This window comes from Ictidomys tridecemlineatus, chromosome 1, assembly GCF_052094955.1.
Source record: "Ictidomys tridecemlineatus isolate mIctTri1 chromosome 1, mIctTri1.hap1, whole genome shotgun sequence".
Classification (NCBI taxonomy): Eukaryota; Metazoa; Chordata; class Mammalia; order Rodentia; family Sciuridae; genus Ictidomys; species Ictidomys tridecemlineatus.
The window spans coordinates 97,310,454-97,325,098 of record NC_135477.1 but is presented as its reverse complement, the minus strand read 5'-3'; the positions used below and the strand labels follow the sequence as shown (position 1 = coordinate 97,325,098).

At 38.6% G+C, this 14,645-nt stretch overlaps 1 long non-coding RNA gene across 1 annotated transcript in view; it reads left to right on the top strand.

The window, feature by feature from the left end:
* Window positions 1-14,645, top strand: part of LOC101962708 (uncharacterized) — a 221,464-nt gene that overhangs the window by 169,026 nt on the left and 37,793 nt on the right. The window lies entirely within an intron of this gene.

Genomic DNA, 14,645 nt, shown 5'->3' with positions numbered 1-14,645 from the left:
ATATTTGTGACTACACTAAAAACAGAATTTCTTAACTAGCCCTTCTCTACTGTACTTTAACCTGTGTGCTCTCTATAATTCAGTGAAGAAACGGTGAAGGAGAGAATATATTTAAAAATATACATTTAATTTGTTCTTCAAAGCCAAAGCCTAAGGGCGTAAAGACACTGTAAGAAAGTAGGAAGGCCCAGTATGACTTTTTTTTCCACTTTTTAAAATTGATGCATTGTAGTTGTACATAATAGTGGGATTTGTTGTTACATATTCATACATGCACACAATATAACAATGTAGTTTGGCTAATATCATTCCCCTGTAGGATGACTCCCAAAGGAGAAAGAAAAACATCTTTTGTCCAAAACTAAAGCAAAAATGTGGTCATAAGGCAATGTTGTTTCATGTTCATAAGCAGGTCATAACTAAATGACTACATGTCTTAGAATACTTAGATCAGGATCAACAGAAGTCAGGGAGGGGAAGGCAAGTCTCCCTCAGTGTGCTCCACATCTACTGGGGACAGTTAACCATGTAGGGACATCGGGGAACAGAGAGCAAGAACAGAGAGTGAATCCCTGCGTCATTTCTGCATTTGCAGAGTAGGTTGCTTATTTTATTTTCTAGGACAGAAATTATTTTTATCAACACCCATACCTTGGATGGTTCTGTGATGTGTCATCTTGGTGAGGCTTGAGTCTCTCTCTCTTGACTCACACTTTCTTAACTGAGCTTCTGGCAAGAGTGGGCCTCAAAGAAGATTCTAAAAGTTGGAGGTCAGGAATGTAGCAACAGCACTTAGTAGGCACACAGACCTTCTTCTACGTCTTCAAATGTTAGTCCAGGTGTTGTTCTGAAAGAGCTTTCAAGATGAACTTGTAGTCCCCAGCCATTGATTTTTGAGTCAAGTAAAATGGAGAGTAACCAGGAAAGTCCTAACTTAATCAGGTGGAAGTCACTTAAAGAGGGTCGAGGCCAGTCTGGAGAAGGCAAGACTCCAGGAAGCACAGGGGGGAAAAACAGTTCTACATTCACCTCTTTGGAATAAAGCAACAGCCAGACCTACAGATGTTCTTCCTTCCTGCTGATCATCCATCAGTTTCCCTGACTCCAGAGCCAAGTATGTATTCAGCTCCATGTTGAAGCTGCTCCAGATTCTGCAGAATATCCTTGTTGAATTGACACATGCCTTTGTCTATCCTTATGGGGTTCTAGTCCATTCTTGATGGATTCCTGCTGGCTTGTTCACTTGGCTGTGGAGCCAAGAATTCCATGTAATAAATCCACACAAGTTCGTGCATGCGCGCACACACACACACACACACACACAGAGTTATATGTGTATGTATGAATAACAATGTATACATATTTATGCATATTTATGTATCTGTATCAGTATTTATAAACATATACAAAAATGAATCTAGAATATATATATTGGTTCTTCACTGGTGGAAAATTAACTTTATTTTTACTATTTTTGTATATTACTTTATGGTTTGTGAAGCACATCTATATGTTTTATTATATTATGTAATAGATAAAAAACTGTGACCCAGAAACATTAAAGGACTTAACTGATGGTGCACAGCGTGTAGGGAACCCCATGGGTCATCTTTGGCATTTGTAGAGTAGGCTTAATCAAGTGTTGAATTAAAGCTCATGCACCCCAGTCTGATCATGTTGCCTATAATGGCAATGTGTTTGTAGTGCTGTGTAGAAAAATGTTTATGATAGTGCAATCAAAACTTATTAGGGGATAAAGGAAAAAAAAATACTGCAAATTGGGTTGGAAGTGTAAGTTCTCTTTTTTTAAAGAGAAAGAGAGAGAGAGAGAGAATTTTAATATTTATTTTTTAGTTTTTGGTGGACACAACATCTTTATTTGTACGTGGTGCTGAGGATCCAACTCAGGCCACATGCATGCCAGATGAGCGTGCTACTGCTTGAGCCTCATCCCCAGCCCAAGTTGTCTTTTTATATTCCTAAAAATTATGTAGAATTCCACTTTTGAGAGATTAAATTGTGTAATTAAAATTCCAATATTTACCAAAAAGTTAAATCTAAATTAAGCAAATTCTTTGCTCTTTTATATTATTGTACTTGCTGCAGTAAGAGTAGAGAGGATAGGGAAGACTGAGTAAGGAGAGATCTTAAACAAGTAACAGAAATGAAAAATCAAAGAGTAAAATAATACATCTATGCAACAGGCATTCTGTATTTGCTTATACATTGCTTGATATAACCATTTCTAATTTAAATGAGTCAATAGCAGTTATACTCTGTAGAAATATTTAGTATCTTTACCAATGAAAGTCAGTATCAAAAGGTTGTGTATTTATAAATCTTTAGATATAGAATATACATATAATTTTCCCACTGTGAACAACAATAGGTATAAAACCCTGGACTAAGGGGACACTTTAGGAAATAACAGTAATTTTTAAATTGAAGGGGAAAGGTTGAAAAAGATGTGCTTGGCATGAAGAAGTAATATCTAACTCTTCATTGCTGTGCTCTTTCAATCTTTACACAAACTGAGAAAGCCACGGCCCATATAAGAGTAGAAATATATTTATTTAATCTTTTTTCCTCTGGGTAAAACCCACCTCTTTCAGTGGGGGACTGCAATTCCACTCCAATCAGTCCTAGGGAGGAACACTAATTACAGAATAATTGCCCAGGCCACAGTGGGTGGCAGGGCAGTGAGGACCCACAAGGAGGGAACATCTGACTTAAGCAGAGCCAAGGAATCCCCTCTCCCTGCCCCCCATATCTCATACATGTGTCTGAGGCAGAGGGCTGTTCCTTTCCATGTGGTGAAGGGTTGACAGTAGTCCACAGCCATGTCTTCCAGAGGAGAGAATAAAAACAAATTCTAGAGAGCTGCAGGGGACAAGGCCCAAGATGGAAACCTGATAGTCCCACTGGGTGCCTCCAGCTAACTTTTGGATAACTATGCATTGCATTTCAAAGAGCAACTGAAGAGCCCTGGGGAGTTGGGATGGGAAAATGCTCTATTTCTAGTTACTTGTATGCCAAAAGTGAAGTTGGCCCTGCCTGCTTCAGGGCCCATCCAGAATCTGAGGCATTTGATTAGAGCTTGCATTCTGTGGCCTGCAACATTTACATGGAATGAGTTTAATATTCACACAAAATAGGAACCACAAGAGCTGGAAGGAAAAACTAAAATGTACTTAATTGCAAAGTTTCACATATCTTTTCAGCAAAAGAAAGGGAAAATCAGGGAAAAGTTGTGAGAAAGTATTTTGAGAATTTCTTTGAATGGTCCCTGTTATTTTGTAGTCATGGGACTTGGGCCTCATGTGAATCTGTAAGTTCTCAGAGGGCATTGGTAGCACTAAGAAAAGGGTGGTTAATTTGCAGCAGATATCAGCTTTTGTGCAAAGGCAGATGTACTGTGGCATACGATGCAGATCACTGTAGTAATTGAACCATGGCTTTTGCATGCTTTCGATCTCAGGCTTGTCTCTATCTGAAGCCTATGGAAAGTCTTTTTCCATTTACATAACAGGGCAAAAGATTATTACAACTAAAATTAGATCCATGAATTGCTATGCATAGTGCTCTGTAGCATAATCAAATTATGATAAAATAGCCTTTATTTCTTTATAGCTGTATAACATAGTTAGGGCCTTTAGCAGTTTGTTTAAAGTAAAAGGGTGGCAGTATTGTCTTATTGTACTGAAGCATCGCTGAGTTTGAGCCAAATTGACATCCTCACTTGACTATCATATAGGGAGGCTTATTCGAAGAATGGGGAGGAGTCTGATAGTCTAATTTGTTTTTCCTTCTTGCCACCCCTTCCCCAGTCTTTTTTTTTTTTTTTTTAATTGGGTCATTGCTCATGAGTTTTTCCTGCTCATCCTTATCACTCACTGTGATGACACAATTCTGAGAAATCTGTTCCTGTCAATTTGATGTAACCAGATAAAGTAAAAAACTGTCTGCGTTTCCAACCCTGGAGAATCCTTGGCTGTTTTCTTCCAGATTCAACACAGAGCAAACCACACAAACCTTGTCATCAGATATAAATGTAGAAGTAGGGAGGGAAAAACACACTGAGAAAGTTGAGGAAAGAGATGTGGCAGTAGAGGAGGAGAGAAAAGTGGAAATTAAACCTAACAGGGGACAATGAACAGAAAGAAAAGAACAGGTAAAATACTACAAGCTATTGATAGTAAAGAAGTAATAGAGAGAAAAGAAAAACAGAGAAAGGGCAAAATGTAAAGCCAAGGGTAGCTTATGCCGTGGCGTGCGATCAGATTGCCATGCTGTGTTGGGGTTCTGAAAGTTCCTCCACGACTCTGGCTCCATCTAGCAGAACCCCAGCCCCCACTCGACATTACCACTGAGGCTGAAGGTAGTTATAGCTGCAGAGGCAGCATTTTCTCCTAATTTAATTTTCAGTCCCTGAACTTAGTTACCGACTCTTCAGAGCCTGAGGGAGGATGAGCCTTTGTTAAAGCCTTGGCCATTAACTTTCACTTTTCTTTTCAACCTCATTAGATTTCCTGAGGTTTAGTTCTAGACCTAAAGCACCATGCTGTGGCTAAACTACGTAAAATAACATTTTTGGTGAAAAGAGGCAACTGCAAAAATGTCACACGAATTTTGACTTTGGTTGTATCCAGCAATGTCACCAAATGTAGTCCTTGTGCAAGTGACACAAGTAATAGGGTATGAAGTTTGGCACAGGCTGCATGGAGGTCACAGTCTGTGATTCCCTTCATGACATCCTGCAGTGCAATGAAAACCCAGAAACAGTTCCTGTCTGATGGGATGGATTACTGCATTAGATGGACAGCACACCCATGCAGACCAGATCCTGCTTGAAGCAGGATTTGAAGCAAGATTTGGGCTGCCTATGTGGCTTGGTCCTCACCAGACATCAAAATTCTGATTTCATTTTCTGTGTGGGCGAAGATTCTTTAACTCAGAACATTTTAAAATGGCACTTTTTGATTTCTTGAAAATGTCTAACGGCAAGAATGAAAAACTATAGGTGATGGTGAACAAGGATTTACAATGTTCTGTTTGGTTTATATAATATATCCTGTGATCAGTCAGCTTCCGTGTGGTTCAGGGAAGCATCTCTATGCTGTCCCAGTCTGGGAGTCCTCGGTTGGTGACTTTGTCCCCAGGCCTCAGGCACAACCAGGGAGGCTTTACTGCCTCAGGACTCACTTTGCCACTTGCAGACTCTCTGTGCCTCTGGTCTCTGTGACAGCTGTTTTCTCTCCACTGGTGCTGCATTCTGACCTTTATGGGACATAGAAGGACATTTCGAAGCCATCTAAGTGGGACAAGTCCCTCCCGTGAGGAGTGTGAACCTAATTGGATACACCATCTCCTTGGTGCCTTGGCACATCTATGCAACACCCTGGAATTTCTCCAAGAGTCTAGTAACAGGGATGTACTGTGGAGTCAGTTGTCCAATATCATGTAGATCTGCCTGTCTTGAAATACCAGCTGAATAAAAATCATTCTAAAGAATATATAATGATAGATGAATTACTAAAGGAAAGCTTGGCTAAAAAGATGGCTACAGTGTTTTATATCATGTTGTTCTTAGATAAAGATATAAAATCAGACTTAATTAATAGAAAAAAATGTAACCAGATTTCATTTGGACTTATTCCAGAGGAGTGTTTTACAAACTTCTTTAAAAATATACAATATAAAATGCATTTTTACATTATGACCTAGTTTTTACAGTATACACAGTTTTTGCTAAGAAACCATGTTTTGTGTTCTGGTTGTTTCTATTCTATTTATATCACTTAAAAGTGTTGGTTATAACCCATCCCATGTACTTCATTACTCACCAATAGGTAGATACATACATTTTATAAACTACTTTTCTAGATTTTGGAAAAACATAACCCAAAGGAATGAAAAAATTCAGACTTCATGAAAATTAAGAAGCAGACATGAGCCTAAGTTCAAAAAACAGAGTGGATGTTTTGTTCTTACTATTTTAAGTAGTGGATTTAATTGATGATTTTTTAAAATCTTAATGATAACTAACTCCTTGATATTTAAAACCAATTTTCAAGTGAATGAGCACAGCATTACAGCCCTCTGTGATTGTTATCTTATTTAACCTTTAAATTAACACTGTGAGGTAAATAGTTTATTGGATGAAGAAACTGTGACTGAGTTAGGCGATTTGCTTCAGATCATGGCAGGGTTAGTAAGTGGTCCAGTCAGGGTATCTTAAGTTCTGTGACTCCTTCCTCCATTGCTTGCCCTTAGTGAGGAATAGCCAATCAGCTTTGCCCAATGAGCCCCTTCTCCTTCCCTGTCCCAAACCGCTCAGGTTCCATTCTACTCTTGGCTACTGCTTAGTGCAAAGGAAAAGTGGGTTGTGAGTATTCTAAATAGACCTCATCTCTACGTCTTCTGACCTGACATTTTTATACTCTAATGGTTGGCTGATATAATAAATGACTCAGAAAATGTTATAAGAAAATTGAAAAGTATACCAATTAGTAAAAATAACTAAACTAAAACCAAATTCATTATCCTTTCTAAAGACAAAATGTAATTTGGAGGTATTACTGCTTCTAATAAAGAAGACATCATTAGGTAATACAGACATCATATTGGAAATACAATGGCTAACAAAAGTCACCCCCTCTCCACTCCCTGTCTCCCTCTGTGATCCAGTTGTTGGTCTGGAGCTGTAGTTTATTGCAAATGGCCTCAAGTCAGTGAATTTGGACCTGAGGTAGTCAATATGGAGTAAATGGCTGAATAAATATACACAAAAAATTATATTCATTTGTAGGACATAAATGGGCACAAGCTGAAACATGAGACATACATCCAGAAAATATTTAATTTACCAAAGAACAAATTTATAGGCAAAGCAATCTAGAAAAGGGTAATTCACAAGCTGAATCAGCTTAAAATATGTTTAAGTATGTTAAATAGACACCTCTTTATGAATTCAAAAATTAAATTTAAAAAATTTACATTAATAGTGGACATTGAAATGTAGGGCATTAACAAAAAAGAAAAAGGAGGAGGACAAGGAAAAAGACAAAGAAGAAGAGGAAAGAAAAATGTTAAGGAACTTGTACATTGCTGGTGGGACTGCAAATTGGCGCAGCCAATTTGGAAAGCAGTATGGAGATTCCTGGGAAAGCTGGGAATGGAACCACCATTTGACCCAGCTATTGCCCTTCTCAGACTATTTCCTGAAGACCTTAAAAGAGCGTACTATAGGGATACTGCTACATCGATGTTCATAGCAGCACAATTCACAATAGCTAGACTGTGGAACCAACTTAGATGCCCTTCAATAGATGAATGGATTAAAAAATGTGACATTTATACACAATGGAGTATTACTCAGCACTAAAAAATGACAAAATCATGGAATTTGCAGGGAAATGGATGGCATTAGAGCAGATTATGTTAAGTGAAGCTAGCCAATCCCTAAAAAAACAAATGCCAAATGTCTTTTTTGATATAAGGAGAGCAACTAAAAACAGAGCAGGGAAGAAGAGCATGAAAAGAAGATTAACATTAAACAGGGATGAGAAGTGGGAGGGAAAGGGAGAGAGAAGGGAAATTGCATGGAAATGGAAGGAGAGCCTCATTGTTATACAAAATTACATATAAGAGGATGTCAGGGAAAAGGGAAAAAATCAAGGGAGAGAAATGAATTATAGTAGATGGGTAGAGAGAGAAGATGGGAGCGGAGGGGAGGGGGGATAGTAGAGGATAGGAAAGGCAGCAGAATACAACAGTCACTAGTATGGAAATATGTAAAAATGTGGATGTGTAACCGATGTGATTCTGCAATCTGTATACGGGGTAAAAATGGAAGTTCATAACTCACTTGAATCAAATATATGAAATATGATATGTCAAGAGCTTTGTAATGTTTTGAACAACCAATTAAAAAAAATGTTAAGAAGCCAGGTGCAGTGGCACATGCCTGTGATCACAGCTACTTGGTAGGCTAAGGCAAAAGAATCACAAATTCAGAGGCACAGAGAGTCTGCAAGGTTAGCCTCAGCCAAGCAGTGAGATCCTTTTTCAAAAATTAGAAAGTACTGTGAATGTAATTCAGTGGTAGAACACTTGCCTGGCATGTGTGAAGCCCTGGGTTCAATCCCTACTACAGGAAAGAAAGGAAGGAGAAAAGGAACCAAGGGTATAGGAAGGAAGGAAGATGATAAGGAATATAATTTTTTTCCTTAACTTTTAATTGTGAGCTTCCAGAAATTTGAAAATATAGTCACTGACTTATCAATTTTAAATATTTATGTAAATCGTGTGAGGAAAGATGGCATATTTCTCTTTCATTGAATTGGGAATAAGCCTTCATTTTCCACATGCCTGGCGAGGTGGGCTGGTGTGGTGAATGCCGAAGCTGCTGACATGTTTTTCCAGCCCTCCTCTTCTCCTGGCTCGTGGGTGAGTGAATAATGCTTCTGCATCTCCTTGAAGTTAGGTGTTGTTCCATGACTGCTTTGGCTAACGTGTAGAAAAGAAGTACACAAATCCCAAGCGGCATTAAGAGCTTCCATGGCATTCTTCATGTTTTCTTTTCCCTCCTGTGTCAAAGTAAGGTGTGTGCTTCGTAATGCTAAGTACAGGTGGTGACTCATGGAAAACTGGCTCTAGGCTTTCAGGCTGAGGGTGAGCAAGCAATAAATGTTTGGTGTGTGCTATTAGCTGAGATTTGGGGGTTGTTTGCTATCACAGCATAATCAAGCCCATGTTATTATAAGAGATAAATGGGGGAAAAAAAGCTGTTTAAAGGAAGAAATTTTTAAAACATTATAATAAGTAGCCATATATAGCATAACCAGCACTTTTGTTGTTATTAGCCAGATCTTATCTTCAGTGATGAATTCACTGACGGGACCATATTACGTTTTGTGCATTACCACAAAGGTCACGCTCTGTACGATTTCTCCACAGAGGCATGGATGAAACAACGGGTGCTGGTTCTTCTGGCTCTTTAACATGTCCCTTGGAAGTATTTTACCATGGTCTCTCTTACCAGGCCTACATCCACAGCACTTTTTTCAAGAGACTTACTCTCCTTAAATTTTTCAAAACACTCGTCTCATTTTCATATGAATACTTCTCATTCTTTTCACACTCACATTTTATTAGCTTATGTGGTATTTAATTAAATTAGATAATTCGAATAACAAGTTCAGATGGAGAAAGACAATTTAGGAATGAACGTAATTGATTTTAATTCTGATGAAATAATTCATCAGGCAAGAGCAGATCCGGGAATTCTAGGGAATAGCCTCTCCGTCATGGATTTGGAACCTTTAACACGGGGCCCTAGAGAATTAGTCTACTGAACACAGATCCAGTGTACCCTCTCAGATTCCCTAGATGACATTTCCCTCTTTCTCTTGGGTGGCATCAAATTCACACCATGTTACCATTCCACTTTGGATGTGAATGAAATGCCTATCACAGCCATGGGATCTGACTTCCTGAGTGTTCCCAAGAGTCCAAGTGAGGCCACAGAAAGAGCTGGGAAGACAACTCAGGTGAACCATGACCAATAGGAAATGAGAGATGGGAGGGAGCTGGCAGGCATATCTCTCTTCCTTTCTCTCCTCCATGGACAAGGTAAGCTTCTCTTTTAGCCTTTCAGGAGAAGGTCTTTGTGTGGAATAAACATGTCTGCCTAGAGAACTGTCCTTATCTCTCTTGAACCCTGTGTGCAGTGGTGACCATCACCATAATGACACGTATTACTTGATGTCTTTTGTGGCCTCACTTCTGCCTTCCTCCTCATCTTTATTACCTTGGTTTACAAGTCCCTCCAGCCAGTACTCTAATCGCTGCCCCAGGCTCTGCCTTCTAGAAGAAATGTACAAAGACAGTCAGTTAATTGGATACGTGTCAGGCAAAGTTTTATTTAAAGAGATTCCATAGCATAGAGTTAGTGCTAGGTAAAGAGAGATGAGGAACCCAGAGGACTGGGGGGAATATCTAGAGCAATTTACAGTCTATTGGGCTTAGCTAGGCAATACAACACACATTGAGATGTCTAGAATTAATAAGTACCAAAGGACAAAAATGAAAAAAAATATAGATCACTGTAGGAAACAACGCTCACAATCTGATAGAAAAGTCGAGGTATAAACAAGAAAAAATTACAAGACTATTAATAAAAGTAATAACTAACATTTACTGTTCTGTACTGTATCCCAGGTATTATGTTAAGTACTTTACAAAGGATTTTAAATATTATAACAACCCCCTGAACTAGGCTCTGTTCAGATGAAGAAACTGAGACTTAGGAAACTTGAGATGTTTTCATACATGTACCCAGTTAAGAAATGGTGGAGCTTAGATTAAAACCTAAGTAGTTTGGCACTTAACCACAGAACAAAAGAGAACAGGAAAATATTTAAATGGAACCTGTTTTGGCCAGCTTTTTTGCTCCTGTAACTAAAAGGATCTGATCAGCACAATTATAGAGGAGGAAAAGTTCATTTGAGGGTTCACAGTTTCAGAGGTCTTACTCCCTAGAAGGCTGCCTCCATTCCTCAGGGCTCAAGGTGAGGCAGAACATTATGGTGGAAGAGTGTGGCAGAGGGAAGTAGCTCACATGGTGAACAGGAAGCAGAGCGAGAGTTCTCCACTTGCCAGATACAATATATATCTCAAAGCTATGCTCCAATTCCTACCTCCTCCAGCCACACCCTACAACTTCAGTTACCACTCAGTTAATCCCTATCAAGGGGTTAATTCACTGATTGGGTTAAGACTCTTATAACCCAATCATTTTTCCTCTGAACCTTCTTATGTTGTCTACCCATGAGCTTTGGCGGGGACATGTCACACCCAAACTGCAATAGCACCTGAGGAACATGGTAGAAATAAAGTCCAGAAAAATGAGAACAATATCTCAGATTCTAAATAAGAGAACCACTTCATAAAATAGGACAGCATGGATATGACTACTGATGCAAAAATCAAGGTCTCTCTGTATAATTGTGTAGAACTTAAGCAGCTGCCAGGTAAAGTAAGTCAAAGGTAGCAGGTGAAATCCTGTTCTTTTTGGAAGGGGCTGCTTCTATTTTTTCCTGTAATTGCTGCAAATAGCTACAGCTCTTAATTTGTATTATTTCATTTATTCAGTTATTCAACAAATATTTAATAAACACTTGCTTAGGGCTAGACAAAATCGTAAGCACCATGAATATACAAAGCATTAAGGTACAGTTCAAATTTTAAAAAATTCTTGGGCTGGTAAAGAACCCAAAGAAATACTCAAAAAATTATGGAAAAAGAGTGGTGAACACAGAGTGTGGCAAGAGGAGAGGAGTGTAATTAATACCGCCCTGATAATAGAGGAATAGAGAGACTTCCCAGAATCCAAGAACTGGTCAGCTGCTCCAGAAGACAAATGAAAGAAAGAGCATTCTAAGCAGAAGGCAGAGCAGGGAAAGAAATGGAATCATGAATAAGTATGGCACCTTCCCGAAACAGCTGGTAGCTTGGTGGATTTGGAGGACAGGCAGAGTGGCCATGCAATTCACCAACAAAACCAAAATGAGGTTTTTGAAAATGAAAAGGAATGCTTTTCAGAGTTACTGGGATGACAGAAATAAATAGGAATTGTCCCAGATGATCCAGGGTATTCTGTCACCCCAAGGTAGGAGGAAAAGGTTTTGGATCATTTAGAGTGGGCTGTGAATATCGGCTTGGATGGTAGGAGGCAGATAACCATTTTCAGTCAGTTAAGAAGTGGATTATGCCTCAATTTCTTCCTTTTAATTGAATTAATTGATTGAAGTCAGGGATGTCTTCCTTCTCCAAGGAGATTTGTGTGATGACTTAATGAGAGAACACATAACAATACCACTAGTGCAATGCTGACCTACAAGAGGTATGTTTCCTTATGTCTACTCCCACCATAAAATAAAATGGGGTATGAGACTGGGGGATTAGGTAAGTGGGAGATTACCGTGAATCTTGTATGTGATGTGCTAAGAATTTCAACCTGAAAAAACAAGACATTTCCCAATTATGTTTGCATTTGAGAAACAGGAGTCTGACAGCAGTGTTTAAGATGTCTATCCAAGCAGTGAGATAAATCCAGAAGCTCCTGGTGACCTCTGGCATCATGAAGCTTTGAGATTTGAGTGTGATACTCGTTTTAAAATAATATGGATCCCTGTTTCTGAGACCCCTCCTCTGTTGATGTTGGAAAATTGGGGTGAAGAAAGTCATCACTGTCTGGGGGAGTGAGGTTGAACATCTCCATGCGTGTCTCTCCCTCCATGTATCTTCTCCATGTTCTCATAAGGGCAGCAGTCATATTGGATTATGGCTCACCCCAATGATTCCATCTTAACTAATTATATCTGCAAAAACCCCATTACCAAATAAGGTCACAATCTGTGGTATTGGTGGTTAGGACTTAAACATGTTTTGGAGGTGGTCAGGGGGACATTAATCAATTCATAATACAGCCCATCATCCATTCTTACATAACTGACACTGTATAGTTTTGATTTTCCCAGAAGTCAACTCTTAAGCAAAAAGCCATGTTTAAGTTGTTTATTTAGTAGGTGATTCCAGAAAACTCCCTAGGAAAAGCATGATAGGGCTTGGGAGGCATACTGTGAAGGGTGTGGGTGACATGCTTCATTCCACTAGGGAACTCTGGGACTGCTGATGGCCCTGTGCTGCAGAGGGAGCAGGTGTTTGCACAGTCTTGAATGAAGGCTGCTCCAGGAGGGCCACTAATTCTTAGGCATTTCCAATCAGTTGCATGTGTAGGAGGGACAGGCCTCACTGGTCAAAGAAAGCCCTCAGGTAAAGAGTGGCTGGCCGTTGTAAGTCAGTTCAGTGTGCACTAAAATGATGAAGGCTGAAGGTCACTGAGCACCAAAGACATCTACTGTGAGTGGGAGGGTGGGCCTTAGGAAAGCAGGAGAGAAGGAGGAAATAAATAAATGCAAACCCCATGTGCAATTCAGAAGAATAATGATTTGGGAAGTCTGTACCATATAAAATGGAAAATCTGATTTAAAAATTTCTCAATAAACTGAGTAGATTTTGCTTAGTACAGTTCAAAACTTTTTTGTGGCCACTGACATGTTAAAAAAAAAAACTTGTATTACTTTACTTTAATTGTTGTAAATTTACTGGCAAGACTATTTGTTGTTTTTCTGGAACTTCATTTTCCAGGCTTTTGAGAATTAAAAAAAAAAAAAAAAAAAAAGCCGGACAGTTTCCTGATACCACAGGGCAACCCTAAACAGAGAGACTCTAACATTTCTGTGATCATTTAGTGAGGTATAGTAAGATCTGGAAACAGCATTTCCTGCCTTGACCTATTCTCTGCCTCTTTAGCTATACACTTCATCTACCTTCTCTAAAGATTAGCATAAATTGCAGGTTATAAGGTGCTCTTTCCAAAGAGGCCTGGAGAGTTTCTTAGTATGAAGATTTCTTTTGGAGGCTAGATACCTACATTTTCATGTAGGTGGAGGTTAACACCATTTTTTGTTTGCTTGCTTGTTTTGTGTATCTGTGACTGAACCCAGGGGTATTTAACCACTGAGTCATATCCCCAGTACTTTTTATTTTTTATTTTGAGTCAGAGTCTCTCTAAATGGCTTAGGCTGGCCTCAAACTTGTGATTCTCCTGACTCATCCTTTGGAGTTGCTGGGATTACAGGCATGCACCACTTTGGCTGAGGTCAACACCAATTTTATTTTATATAAAAAAAAGAGAAGTAAGTTTCAAAGAGCTTCTTGCTTAAGGTCATGCTGCAAGTTTTTGACAGAATCAGGATTATAATACAGGATTTTTTTTCTTTCCAACATGTATATTATTTATTTTCCCATAAGTACAAATATTTTCCAATTATTTAGGAGCTGTGTATGCAAAATGATCTAGTCATTGAGATTGCTACATCAACTAATAATAAAAAAACAACTAATAATAAAAAAAGAGATTGCTACATTAACTTGTATTTTACTGGAGATAGAGGTATTCCAACATAATTTGATCTTCTCAATTATTAACTGTGTACCAAAAAAAGAAAAACCTGGCTTAACTCAAAAAGAAATGTTTTCCCCTGTATATGTGGTGCTTTTAATTCAAAGACTTTGTAGGAAGTATATATGACCAATGATATTCCTCTTTATATCTAACATAGTAATATAAGACATGCTGCTTTATTAAAGCATTGTAACTTTGGATAATAAGCTAATTGAAGTTATATGTTAAAAAGTTTAGCCAGGGGTTGGGATTGTGGCTCAGTGGCAAAGTGCTTACCTAGCATGCATGAGGCACTGGGTTTAATCCTTGGCACCACATAAAAATAGACAATGGTATTGTGTCCATCTACATCTAAAAAAAGATATTAAAAAAGTTTAGTCAGTCATAGCAGCACAATTCACGATAGCAAGATTGTGGAATCAGCCTAGATGCCCTTCAATAGATGAATGGATAAAAAAAATGTGGCATTTATACACAATGGAGTATTACTCTGCATTAAAAAATGACAAAATCATAGAATTTGGAGGGAAATGGATGGCATTAGAGCAGATTATGCTAAGTGAAGCTAGTCAATCTTTAAAAAACAAATACCAAATGACCTCTTTGATATAAG